This window comes from Melospiza melodia, chromosome 1 (assembly GCF_035770615.1).
Source record: "Melospiza melodia melodia isolate bMelMel2 chromosome 1, bMelMel2.pri, whole genome shotgun sequence".
In the NCBI taxonomy this organism is placed as follows: Eukaryota; Metazoa; Chordata; class Aves; order Passeriformes; family Passerellidae; genus Melospiza; species Melospiza melodia.
This window is the reverse complement of record NC_086194.1, coordinates 78,574,917-78,588,793: the sequence shown is the minus strand read 5'-3', so window position 1 is coordinate 78,588,793 and position 13,877 is coordinate 78,574,917.

The window sequence follows — 13,877 nt, the reverse complement described above, 5'->3', positions numbered from 1 at the left end:
AGAAATGGTTACAAAGAAGTATGTAGGCCTTAGACTGGAGTTTTGTTAGCATTGCAGAAAAGTTTCCCATGCAAGCAGAAAAAGTTTTCCATGCAAGCAGAAAAGTTTCCCAAGCTGTAGACGTGACAAATAACAATAGGCTTCTGTAGAATTGGCTTTAGGATGGCAACAAGGTTATTTAATGTATATCTTTAGAAGGTTAGCATGAATAGAACTCTGTTCTTTGTCTCTTATCAACTAGTCTTTGTTTTAGCTACGATTACCTATGTTTTATAAGATGGGATAGAATGCTTGTCAGGATGTGTTTTCTGTGTCTGATTGGCTGAATTCTAGTCTGAGATGATTTTATGTATTGCTGTATGAGCCCTGTTGAAGGAGACATTTTTTGGTGTGGATCAGTGAGCTGTCATGTCTCCATTTTGTATTTTGAGACTGATGTGCTGGAAATAAAAGCAAAAATCTCTTCACTGGTCTGGTTACCATGTTATCCATATTTGGATATTTTGCCGCGACCTAGTGGGTTCCTTTTTTAAGGCGTGGGCTCCTGACACTATTGGACTTATACCTGTCCCGTCCCCCGCATATTGGTGCCTCGTGTCAGGACGTAGAATAGAAGAAAAACAAAGAAAAATCGTGGAAGTACCAGCTGCGGAGACCCAAGTGTTAACAAGGAGCACACTGTATCATCTCTCCCGCCGAAGCCAAGAAAATTGTAAGTAACTTATCTTGGGAGAGCGCTTGGGTGACGTTGGGAGGCAAAATAGAGAAAAAGAAAATTATTACAAGAACACAAAAATGGGAACGAATTTATCAAAAGTTGAATGGGATGTTTTTCATCATTTAGAGACAATGTTACAAGAAAAAGGTCACTCTGAAATTTCAAAAACTGAGCTTAAAATCTTACTTATCTGGGTTAAAGCGAATACGCAAGATTTAAATCTGCAGTCTGCTTTTACTTTTCATTTTTGGGATCAGATAAACTGGAGAATCTATAATCTAGTCTCTCTCAAAAAAGATGAAAGCTTAAGAGAACTTATGCCGGTTTGTAGAGCGCTGTTGGAGTGCTGTTTTAAACAAACGGAAAATAATAAGATCAACTTGGACTCAGAAAACAAAGCTTCTGGTTCTGTCTCATTAAATTCCAGTAAACCGGAGACTGTGTGAGTATCGGAGAATGTTACAAGTGTTGTTGCAAATGCTGAAAGTATTGCTTTGAACTCTGTTGACCAAAATCTTTCTTCTCTCTCTCTGGGAAAAAATGAGACTCTTTTGGACTTTTCTTTGCGTTGTTCTGTTAATGTAAAAATATGTGACTCTTGTAAGGGGGATGGAACAAAGTGTGTAAAAGATGGAAATGAAAAAGTGACTGTACTTCTTAAAATTGTTTGTGCAGGGACACTGAAACTTGAATTGGATTCTGTTGGGCCTGGGGTGGAGGCTGAGGTGGCTGCTTCCACTCGGGAAATTGTGGTTCCGGGGAACTCTTTTTCAGTTAAGCAAAAACATGGTTGTTCTGGTGTTTGTCAATCTATAGATACAGAGAAAGAAAAATTGGCTTTAAGGGTGGAGTCCTTTGAAAGGAAGAGATGGAAGAAACTCGCAACTGTGTTGTTGCTGAAATTCAAAAAGCTGGACTTGTAATCTCTGCAATGAAAATTCAACAAGTTTCACCTTAGAAGTACCTGGGATGGAAGATGACTGAGACAACAAGAAGACCACAGAAAATTCAGATCCGAACCAGAGTCAACAACCTACAAGAGTTACAACAACTTCTAGGAGAAATCAACTGGGTCAGACCGATGTTGGGAATCACCAATGATGAACTGAGTCCGCTCTTCCATTTGCTGAGAGGAAGTTGCGACATCACTTTGCCAAGAACTTTAACCCCTGAAGCTCGTGCTGCTCTCAACAAAGTCACAGAAGCTCTTCAAAAAAGACAAGCTCATCGCTGCGTTCCTGAAAATCCTTTCTTTCTTGCAATCTTAGGAGAGAAGATGCAGCTTTGTGGTCTCATTTTCCAGTGGGATGCCACAGAACAAGATCCTTTGTTAATAATGGAATGGGTTTTTCCTCCCTACAGGTTTTCAAAGACCATTTGCTCAGTTTTAGAAATGATTGCATACATTATAATTAAGGCTAGAACCAGATTGTTAACTTTGGCAGGTCAAGAATGTTCAGTTATCTATTTGCCATTGAAAAATGATTATTTCAATTGGGCAATGCAAAATTCTGATGATTTACAATATGCATTCTTAGGTTTTCCAGGTGTTTGTTCCATACACTCTCCAGCTCACAAACTACTGCAAGCAAAATTGAGTTTCAGAGAAAAACCTAAATTAAGTGAAGAACCTTTACATGCTGTGACTCTCTTCACTGATGGCTCTGGTAAAAGCCACAAGTCCGTTGTGACTTGGTTTAATCAAAAGACTGATGTTTGGGAATCTGATATTCAAACAGTAGAGGGATCCCCTCAAATTGTTGAGCTTGCTGCAGTAGTTTGAGCTTTTCAGCTGTTTCCTCAGCCTTTTAATTTGGTCACAGATTCTGCTTATGTTGCTAATGTAGTCAGGAGAATAGAAGGTTCCATTTTAAAGGATGTTAGTAATGAAACTTTACATCGTTGGCTTTCATGTCTTTTTATAACTTTGCAATATAGAACTAATCCATATTTTGTTTCTCACATTAGGGCGCATTCTTCACTTCCTGGATTTGTAGTGGAAGGAAATGCAAGAGCGGACAAGCTGACAATGGTCATTTCTAACACATTGCCAAATATCTTTGAACAAGCAAAATTGAGTCATGCCTTTTTCCACCAAAATGCACAAGCACTCATGCGAATGTTCCAAATCACTAAAAGTCAAGCTAAAGCTATCATTCATACTTGCCCTGACTGTCAATTGGTACAACCTCCTGTTTCTACAGGAGCAATCAACCCCCGAGGCTTACAAAGCCTACAGTTGTGGCAAACAGGTGTTACTAAATAGCCTTCTTTTGGTAAATTTAAAAATATTCATGTTTCCATAGACACGTTCTCTGGTGCAGTTTTTGCTTCCCTTCACACAGGTGAAACTGGCAGCCATGCCTGTCATCATTTCCTGCAAGCTTTTGCTTCATTGGGTATACCCCAAGAAGTAAAAACTGACAATGGTCCCGCATACATATCTCAAAAATTGGCCACATTTTTAAATGAATGGGGTGTTCGACACATTTTTGGTATTCCCCACTCTCCCACAAGCCAAGCAATCATTGAAAGAACACATCAAACCTTAAAACGCATATTAGATCAACAGAGAGGGGGAACGGAAATCACCCCACAGATGAGACTGAGTAAGGCTTTGTATGGTTTTAATTTTCTAAATAGTTCAAGTACAGAACCAGATCCACCAATCTTTAGACACTTTTCAAATAGCACCCAGGCAAAACTGAAAGAACATCCTCCTCTTCTAATTAGAAACCCTGACTCTGGACAGATGGAAGGCCCGTTTCAATTAATAACGTGGGGCAAAGGGTATGCTTCTATTTCCACAGGTGCTGGAAGAATTAAGTGGGTTCCTGCCAAAAACGTCAAACCGTATCGCACTTCAGAACCTGTTGTCGAGCCTAGAACTGAGGAAGCGAGTACGCAGACGTGGACCGAATGGAAGGATCCCGGGTCTCGCCTGACGCCTCTTGTGCCTGACGTTCTTTGTGCATCGGTGGAACCCATGAACTCTGATTTTGTGCCAATGTTATTTATGAGCATACGAATTGAATGCTGAATGTTTTTTTAACGAAGCAAATTTTTGGCTGAAAATTTAGGTTATTGTTTTTGTTTAGAAAGAATTCTGCCAAAACTTAGTTCTTGAAAGAGATGGGGCAGAATCAAATGGTATACTTGTTTTGCTTGATTTTAATTGTTTTGTGTCGTGCAGATTTGCCTGTGGATCAACTGAAAATGAATGTTTGGGTGACCTTAGCCAAGGCTGCCGGATCGGATACTATATGTCTGTCTAATTGGGAACCAGAAAAGCCTTTCTCAACCTGTTTGGTGGGTGTGCCAGTGAAAGAGTTTCCTTTGGTCAGAAAAGAATCCAATGGTAAACCAGGTGGAATTGACAATGGAAACAGTCCTTCCTTCAATTGGAACATTTGTTTGAAAAAACTTCTCAGGGCAGCAAATGTTTCAAACAGTTGGGATGTGTTTCTGGAGACGGACCAATATCCAGGGCAATTGCCAAAAGGGTATTGGATCATTTGCGGAGACAGAGGTTGGCAAGGCATTCCAGCCCACCTTGAAGGTGGCCCTTGTAGCATTGGTATGCTTACCATAATTGCCCCCACTGCCAAAGCAGTGATGAAAAAGAAACAAAGGAAAACAAGAGCTGTTCCTCATTATGATGAGAACTGTCAGAGTGATTTTATGCCTTGGAATGCCGCCAGAAGGCTTTCAGCAGGTATATTTCTACCCCAATTGGCTTCAGCTGTGGCATTGAGACAATTAGATCGAGTTGGATGTTGGCTGAGCAAACAAGCTAATGCCACATCCTCCGCAATCAGTGATATGTTGACCGATGTTGATAGTATTAGACATGCTACTCTTCAAAACAGAGCAGCCATTGATTTTCTCTTACTGGCACAAGGACATGGTTGTGAGGAATTTGAAGGATTGTGTTGTATGAATTTGTCTGATCATTCTGAATCCATTCACAAAAGCATTCAAAAATTAAAGGATCTGACAGCCCAAATTAAAGAAGATGGAGGTTCCTGGTTGGATGATTTGTTTCAAAATTGGAGTTTTGCACCTTGGCTAAGGCAACTTTGCAAGATAGGTCTTTACATATTAGGTGTTCTAATACTGATATTGATAGTGGCACCTTGTATACTCTGTTGTCTTCGGCGAATGATGAACAAAACAGTCCGAGAAGTTTTTGTCATTCAAGCAGGAGAACTAGGAAGTAGAAGCACAGAGAGTGTACGAAATCTCACGAAAGCAGTAGATGAGGGTATTGACATGAACGAAGGTTTTGAATTAAGGCCTTGGAATCGACCAGAGTTTTTTGAACGATGCCTTGTGACTGTTGCCAAACGTGATTCATATCTCTCTTTCAGGGATTGGGTCTTCACAGCATGAAGTTGCTGTGCCGTAATATAGCAATGCTTCACTTTAGTGAAAATAGGTCTTCAGCAGATAATAAGCAGAAATTTTGCAATAGAGCTATGAAACGCAAATAGCAAGCGACAAGAAAATGAAAGCTTCTGGGTCAAACAGAGAGGGGGAAATGTTGGAATCCATAAGGTTAGAGGATTTTTAAGAAATGGTTACAAAGAAGTATGTAGGCCTTAGACTGGAGTTTTGTTAGCATTGCAGAAAAGTTTCCCATGCAAGCAGAAAAAGTTTTCCATGCAAGCAGAAAAGTTTCCCAAGCAGTAGACGTGACAAATAACAATAGGCTTCTGTAGAATTGGCTTTAGGATGGCAACAAGGTTATTTAATGTATATCTTTAGAAGGTTAGCATGAATAGAACTCTGTTCTTTGTCTCTTATCAACTAGTCTTTGTTTTAGCTACGATTACCTATGTTTTATAAGATTGGATAGAATGCTTGTCAGGATGTGTTTTCTGTGTCTGATTGGCTGAATTCTAGTCTGAGATGATTTTATGTATTGCTGTATGAGCCCTGTTGAAGGAGACATTTTTTGGTGTGGATCAGTGAGCTGTCATGTCTCCATTTTGTATTTTGAGACTGATGTGCTGGAAATAAAAGCAAAAATCTCTTCACTGGTCTGGTTACCATGTTATCCATATTTGGATATTTTGCCGCGACCTAGTGGGTTCCTTTTTTAAGGCGTGGGCTCCTGACACCATTGGACTTATACCTGTCCCGTCCCCCGCATATTGGTGCCTCGTGTCAGGACGTAGAATAGAAGAAAAACAAAGAAAAATCGTGGAAGTACCAGCTGCGGAGACCCAAGTGTTAACAAGGAGCACACTGTATCATCTCTCCCGCCGAAGCCAAGAAAATTGTAAGTAACTTATCTCGGGAGAGCGCTTGGGTGACGTTGGGAGGCAAAATAGAGAAAAAGAAAATTATTACAAGAACACAAAAATGGGAACGAATTTATCAAAAGTTGAATGGGATGTTTTTCATCATTTAGAGACAATGTTACAAGAAAAAGGTCACTCTGAAATTTCAAAAACTGAGCTTAAAAACTTACTTATCTGGGTTAAAGCGAATACGCAAGATTTAAATCTGCAGTCTGCTTTTACTTTTCATTTTTGGGATCAGATAAACTGGAGAATCTATAATCTAGTCTCTCTCAAAAAAGATGAAAGCTTAAGAGAACTTATGCCGGTTTGTAGAGCGCTGTTGGAGCGCTGTTTTAAACAAACGGAAAATAATAAGATCAACTTGGACTCAGAAAACAAAGCTTCTGGTTCTGTCTCATTAAATTCCAGTAAACCGGAGACTGTGTGAGTATCGGAGAATGTTACAAGTGTTGTTGCAAATGCTGAAAGTATTGCTTTGAACTCTGTTGACCAAAATCTTTCTTCTCTCTCTCTGGGAAAAAATGAGACTCTTTTGGACTTTTCTTTGCGTTGTTCTGTTAATGTAAAAATATGTGACTCTTGTAAGGGGGATGGAACAAAGTGTGTAAAAGATGGAAATGAAAAAGTGACTGTACTTCTTAAAATTGTTTGTGCAGGGACACTGAAACTTGAATTGGATTCTGTTGGGCCTGGGGTGGAGGCTGAGGTGGCTGCTTCCACTCGGGAAATTGTGGTTCCGGGGAACTCTTTTTCAGTTAAGCAAAAACATGGTTGTTCTGGTGTTTGTCAATCTATAGATACAGAGAAAGAAAAATTGGCTTTAAGGGTGGAGTCCTTTGAAAGGAAGAGATGGAAGAAACTCGCAACTGTGTTGTTGCTGAAATTCAAAAAGCTGGACTTGAAATCTCTGCAACGAAAATTCAACAAGTTTCACCTTAGAAGTACCTGGGATGGAAGATGACTGAGACGACAAGAAGACCACAGAAAATTCAGATCCGAAACAGAGTCAACAACCTACAAGAGTTACAACAACTTCTAGGAGAAATCAACTGGGTCAGACCGATGTTGGGAATCACCAATGATGAACTGAGTCCGCTCTTCCATTTGCTGAGAGGAAGTTGCGACATCACTTTGCCAAGAACTTTAACCCCTGAAGCTCGTGCTGCTCTCAACAAAGTCACAGAAGCTCTTCAAAAAAGACAAGCTCATCGCCGCGTTCCTGAAAATCCTTTCTTTCTTGCAATCTTAGGAGAGAAGATGCAGCTTTGTGCTCTCATTTTCCAGTGGGATGCCACAGAACAAGATCCTTTGTTAATAATGGAATGGGTTTTTCCTCCCTACAGGTTTTCAAAGACCATTTGCTCAGTTTTAGAAATGATTGCATACATTATAATTAAGGCTAGAACCAGACTGTTAACTTTGGCAGGTCAAGAATGTTCAGTTATCTATTTGCCATTGAAAAATGATTATTTCAATTGGGCAATGCAAAATTCTGATGATTTACAATATGCATTCTTAGGTTTTCCAGGTGTTTGTTCCATACACTCTCCAGCTCACAAACTACTGCAAGCAAAATTGAGTTTCAGAGAAAAACCTAAATTAAGTGAAGAACCTTTACATGCTGTGACTCTCTTCACTGATGGCTCTGGTAAAAGCCACAAGTCCGTTGTGACTTGGTTTAATCAAAAGACTGATGTTTGGGAATCTGATATTCAAACAGTAGAGGGATCCCCTCAAATTGTTGAGCTTGCTGCAGTAGTTTGAGCTTTTCAGCTGTTTCCTCAGCCTTTTAATTTGGTCACAGATTCTGCTTATGTTGCTAATGTAGTCAGGAGAATAGAAGGTTCCATTTTAAAGGATGTTAGTAATGAAACTTTACATCGTTGGCTTTCATGTCTTTTTATAACTTTGCAATATAGAACTAATCCATATTTTGTTTCTCACATTAGGGCGCATTCTTCACTTCCTGGATTTGTAGTGGAAGGAAATGCAAGAGCGGACAAGCTGACAATGGTCATTTCTAACACATTGCCAAATATTTTTGAACAAGCAAAATTGAGTCATGCCTTTTTCCACCAAAATGCACAAGCACTCATGCGAATGTTCCAAATCACTAAAAGTCAAGCTAAAGCTATCATTCATACTTGCCCTGACTGTCAATTGGTACAACCTCCTGTTTCTACAGGAGCAATCAACCCCCGAGGCTTACAAAGCCTACAGTTGTGGCAAACAGGTGTTACTAAATAGCCTTCTTTTGGTAAATTTAAAAATATTCATGTTTCCATAGACACGTTCTCTGGTGCAGTTTTTGCTTCCCTTCACACAGGTGAAACTGGCAGCCATGCCTGTCATCATTTCCTGCAAGCTTTTGCTTCATTGGGTATACCCCAAGAAGTAAAAACTGACAATGGTCCCGCATACATATCTCAAAAATTGGCCACATTTTTAAATGAATGGGGTGTTCGACACATTTTTGGTATTCCCCACTCTCCCACAAGCCAAGCAATCATTGAAAGAACACATCAAACCTTAAAACGCATATTAGATCAACAGAGAGGGGGAACGGAAATCACCCCACAGATGAGACTGAGTAAGGCTTTGTATGGTTTTAATTTTCTAAATAGTTCAAGTACAGAACCAGATCCACCAATCTTTAGACACTTTTCAAATAGCACCCAGGCAAAACTGAAAGAACATCCTCCTCTTCTAATTAGAAACCCTGACTCTGGACAGATGGAAGGCCCGTTTCAATTAATAACGTGGGGCAAAGGGTATGCTTCTATTTCCACAGGTGCTGGAAGAATTAAGTGGGTTCCTGCCAAAAACGTCAAACCGTATCGCACTTCAGAACCTGTTGTCGAGCCTAGAACTGAGGAAGCGAGTACGCAGACGTGGACCGAATGGAAGGATCCCGGGTCTCGCCTGACGCCTCTTGTGCCTGACGTTCTTTGTGCATCGGTGGAACCCATGAACTCTGATTTTGTGCCAATGTTATTTATGAGCATACGAATTGAATGCTGAATGTTTGTTTAACGAAGCAAATTTTTGGCTGAAAATTTAGGTTGTTGTTTTTGTTTAGAAAGAATTCTGCCAAAACTTAGTTCTTGAAAGAGATGGGGCAGAATCAAATGGTATACTTGTTTTGCTTGATTTTAATTGTTTTGTGTCGTGCAGATTTGCCTGTGGATCAACTGAAAATGAATGTTTGGGTGACCTTAGCCAAGGCTGCCGGATCGGATACTATATGTCTGTCTAATTCGGAACCAGAAAAGCCTTTCTCAACCTGTTTGGTGGGTGTGCCAGTGAAAGAGTTTCCTTTGGTCAGAAAAGAATCCAATGGTAAACCAGGTGGAATTGACAATGGAAACAGTCCTTCCTTCAATTGGAACATTTGTTTGAAAAAACTTCTCAGGGCAGCAAATGTTTCAAACAGTTGGGATGTGTTTCTGGAGACGGACCAATATCCAGGGCAATTGCCAAAAGGGTATTGGATCATTTGCGGAGACAGAGGTTGGCAAGGCATTCCAGCCCACCTTGAAGGTGGCCCTTGTAGCATTGGTATGCTTACCATAATTGCCCCCACTGCCAAAGCAGTGATGAAAAAGAAACAAAGGAAAACAAGAGCTGTTCCTCATTATGATGAGAACTGTCAGAGTGATTTTATGCCTTGGAATGCTGCCAGAAGGCTTTCAGCAGGTATATTTCTACCCCAATTGGCTTCAGCTGTGGCATTGAGACAATTAGATCGAGTTGGATGTTGGCTGAGCAAACAAGCTAATGCCACATCCTCCGCAATCAGTGATATGTTGACCGATGTTGATAGTATTAGACATGCTACTCTTCAAAACAGAGCAGCCATTGATTTTCTCTTACTGGCACAAGGACATGGTTGTGAGGAATTTGAAGGATTGTGTTGTATGAATTTGTCTGATCATTCTGAATCCATTCACAAAAGCATTCAAAAATTAAAGGATCTGACAGCCCAAATTAAAGAAGATGGAGGTTCCTGGTTGGATGATTTGTTTCAAAATTGGAGTTTTGCACCTTGGCTAAGGCAACTTTGCAAGATAGGTCTTTACATATTAGGTGTTCTAATACTGATATTGATAGTGGCACCTTGTATACTCTGTTGTCTTCGGCGAATGATGAACAAAACAGTCCGAGAAGTTTTTGTCATTCAAGCAGGAGAATTAGGAAGTAGAAGCACAGAGAGTGTACGAAATCTCACGAAAGCAGTAGATGAGGGTATTGACATGAACGAAGGTTTTGAATTAAGGCCTTGGAATCGACCAGAGTTTTTTGAACGATGCCTTGTGACTGTTGCCAAACGTGATTCATATCTCTCTTTCAGGGATTGGGTCTTCACAGCATGAAGTTGCTGTGCCGTAATATAGCAATGCTTCAGTTTAGTGAAAATAGGTCTTCAGCAGATAATAAGCAGAAATTTTGCAATAGAGCTATGAAAAGCAAATAGCAAGCGACAAGAAAATGAAAGCTTCTGGGTCAAACAGAGAGGGGGAAATGTTGGAATCCATAAGGTTAGAGGATTTTTAAGAAATGGTTACAAAGAAGTATGTAGGCCTTAGACTGGAGTTTTGTTAGCATTGCAGAAAAGTTTCCCATGCAAGCAGAAAAAGTTTTCCATGCAAGCAGAAAAGTTTCCCAAGCTGTAGACGTGACAAATAACAATAGGCTTCTGTAGAATTGGCTTTAGGATGGCAACAAGGTTATTTAATGTATATCTTTAGAAGGTTAGCATGAATAGAACTCTGTTCTTTGTCTCTTATCAACTAGTCTTTGTTTTAGCTACGATTACCTATGTTTTATAAGATTGGATAAAATGCTTGTCAGGATGTGTTTTCTGTGTCTGATTGGCTGAATTCTAGTCTGAGATGATTTTATGTATTGCTGTATGAGCCCTGTTGAAGGAGACATTTTTTGGTGTGGATCAGTGAGCTGTCATGTCTCCATTTTGTATTTTGAGACTGATGTGCTGGAAATAAAAGCAAAAATCTCTTCACTGGTCTGGTTACCATGTTATCCATATTTGGATATTTTGCCGCGACCTAGTGGGTTCCTTTTTTAAGGCGTGGGTTCCTGACACTATTGGACTTATACCTGTCCCGTCCCCCGCATATTGGTGCCTCGTGTCAGGACGTAGAATAGAAGAAAAACAAAGAAAAATCGTGGAAGTACCAGCTGCGGAGACCCAAGTGTTAACAAGGAGCACACTGTATCATCTCTCCCGCCGAAGCCAAGAAAATTGTAAGTAACTTATCTCGGGAGAGCGCTTGGGTGACGTTGGGAGGCAAAATAGAGAAAAAGAAAATTATTACAAGAACACAAAAATGGGAACGAATTTATCAAAAGTTGAATGGGATGTTTTTCATCATTTAGAGACAATGTTACAAGAAAAAGGTCACTCTGAAATTTCAAAAACTGAGCTTAAAAACTTACTTATCTGGGTTAAAGCGAATACGCAAGATTTAAATCTGCAGTCTGCTTTTACTTTTCATTTTTGGGATCAGATAAACTGGAGAATCTATAATCTAGTCTCTCTCAAAAAAGATGAAAGCTTAAGAGAACTTATGCCGGTTTGTAGAGCGCTGTTGGAGCGCTGTTTTAAACAAACGGAAAATAATAAGATCAACTTGGACTCAGAAAACAAAGCTTCTGGTTCTGTCTCATTAAATTCCAGTAAACCGGAGACTGTGTGAGTATCGGAGAATGTTACAAGTGTTGTTGCAAATGCTGAAAGTATTGCTTTGAACTCTGTTGACCAAAATCTTTCTTCTCTCTCTCTGGGAAAAAATGAGACTCTTTTGGACTTTTCTTTGCGTTGTTCTGTTAATGTAAAAATATGTGACTCTTGTAAGGGGGATGGAACAAAGTGTGTAAAAGATGGAAATGAAAAAGTGACTGTACTTCTTAAAATTGTTTGTGCAGGGACACTGAAACTTGAATTGGATTCTGTTGGGCCTGGGGTGGAGGCTGAGGTGGCTGCTTCCACTCGGGAAATTGTGGTTCCGGGGAACTCTTTTTCAGTTAAGCAAAAACATGGTTGTTCTGGTGTTTGTCAATCTATAGATACAGAGAAAGAAAAATTGGCTTTAAGGGTGGAGTCCTTTGAAAGGAAGAGATGGAAGAAACTCGCAACTGTGTTGTTGCTGAAATTCAAAAAGCTGGACTTGAAATCTCTGCAACGAAAATTCAACAAGTTTCACCTTAGAAGTACCTGGGATGGAAGATGACTGAGACGACAAGAAGACCACAGAAAATTCAGATCCGAACCAGAGTCAACAACCTACAAGAGTTACAACAACTTCTAGGAGAAATCAACTGGGTCAGACCGATGTTGGGAATCACCAATGATGAACTGAGTCCGCTCTTCCATTTGCTGAGAGGAAGTTGCGACATCACTTTGCCAAGAACTTTAACCCCTGAAGCTCGTGCTGCTCTCGACAAAGTCACAGAAGCTCTTCAAAAAAGACAAGCTCATCGCCGCGTTCCTGAAAATCCTTTCTTTCTTGCAATCTTAGGAGAGAAGATGCAGCTTTGTGGTCTCATTTTCCAGTGGGATGCCACAGAACAAGATCCTTTGTTAATAATGGAATGGGTTTTTCCTCCCTACAGGTTTTCAAAGACCATTTGCTCAGTTTTAGACATGATTGCATACATTATAATTAAGGCTAGAACCAGACTGTTAACTTTGGCAGGTCAAGAATGTTCAGTTATCTATTTGCCATTGAAAAATGATTATTTCAATTGGGCAATGCAAAATTCTGATGATTTACAATATGCATTCTTAGGTTTTCCAGGTGTTTGTTCCATACACTCTCCAGCTCACAAACTACTGCAAGCAAAATTGAGTTTCAGAGAAAAACCTAAATTAAGTGAAGAACCTTTACATGCTGTGACTCTCTTCACTGATGGCTCTGGTAAAAGCCACAAGTCCGTTGTGACTTGGTTTAATCAAAAGACTGATGTTTGGGAATCTGATATTCAAACAGTAGAGGGATCCCCTCAAATTGTTGAGCTTGCTGCAGTAGTTTGAGCTTTTCAGCTGTTTCCTCAGCCTTTTAATTTGGTCACAGATTCTGCTTATGTTGCTAATGTAGTCAGGAGAATAGAAGGTTCCATTTTAAAGGATGTTAGTAATGAAACTTTACATCGTTGGCTTTCATGTCTTTTTATAACTTTGCAATATAGAACTAATCCATATTTTGTTTCTCACATTAGGGCGCATTCTTCACTTCCTGGATTTGTAGTGGAAGGAAATGCAAGAGCGGACAAGCTGACAATGGTCATTTCTAACACATTGCCAAATATTTTTGAACAAGCAAAATTGAGTCATGCCTTTTTCCACCAAAATGCACAAGCACTCATGCGAATGTTCCAAATCACTAAAAGTCAAGCTAAAGCTATCATTCATACTTGCCCTGACTGTCAATTGGTACAACCTCCTGTTTCTACAGGAGCAATCAACCCCCGAGGCTTACAAAGCCTACAGTTGTGGCAAACAGGTGTTACTAAATAGCCTTCTTTTGGTAAATTTAAAAATATTCATGTTTCCATAGACACGTTCTCTGGTGCAGTTTTTGCTTCCCTTCACACAGGTGAAACTGGCAGCCATGCCTGTCATCATTTCCTGCAAGCTTTTGCTTCATTGGGTATACCCCAAGAAGTAAAAACTGACAATGGTCCCGCATACATATCTCAAAAATTGGCCACATTTTTAAATGAATGGGGTGTTCGACACATTTTTGGTATTCCCCACTCTCCCACAAGCCAAGCAATCATTGAAAGAACACATCAAACCTTAAAACGCATATTAGATCAACAGAGAGGGG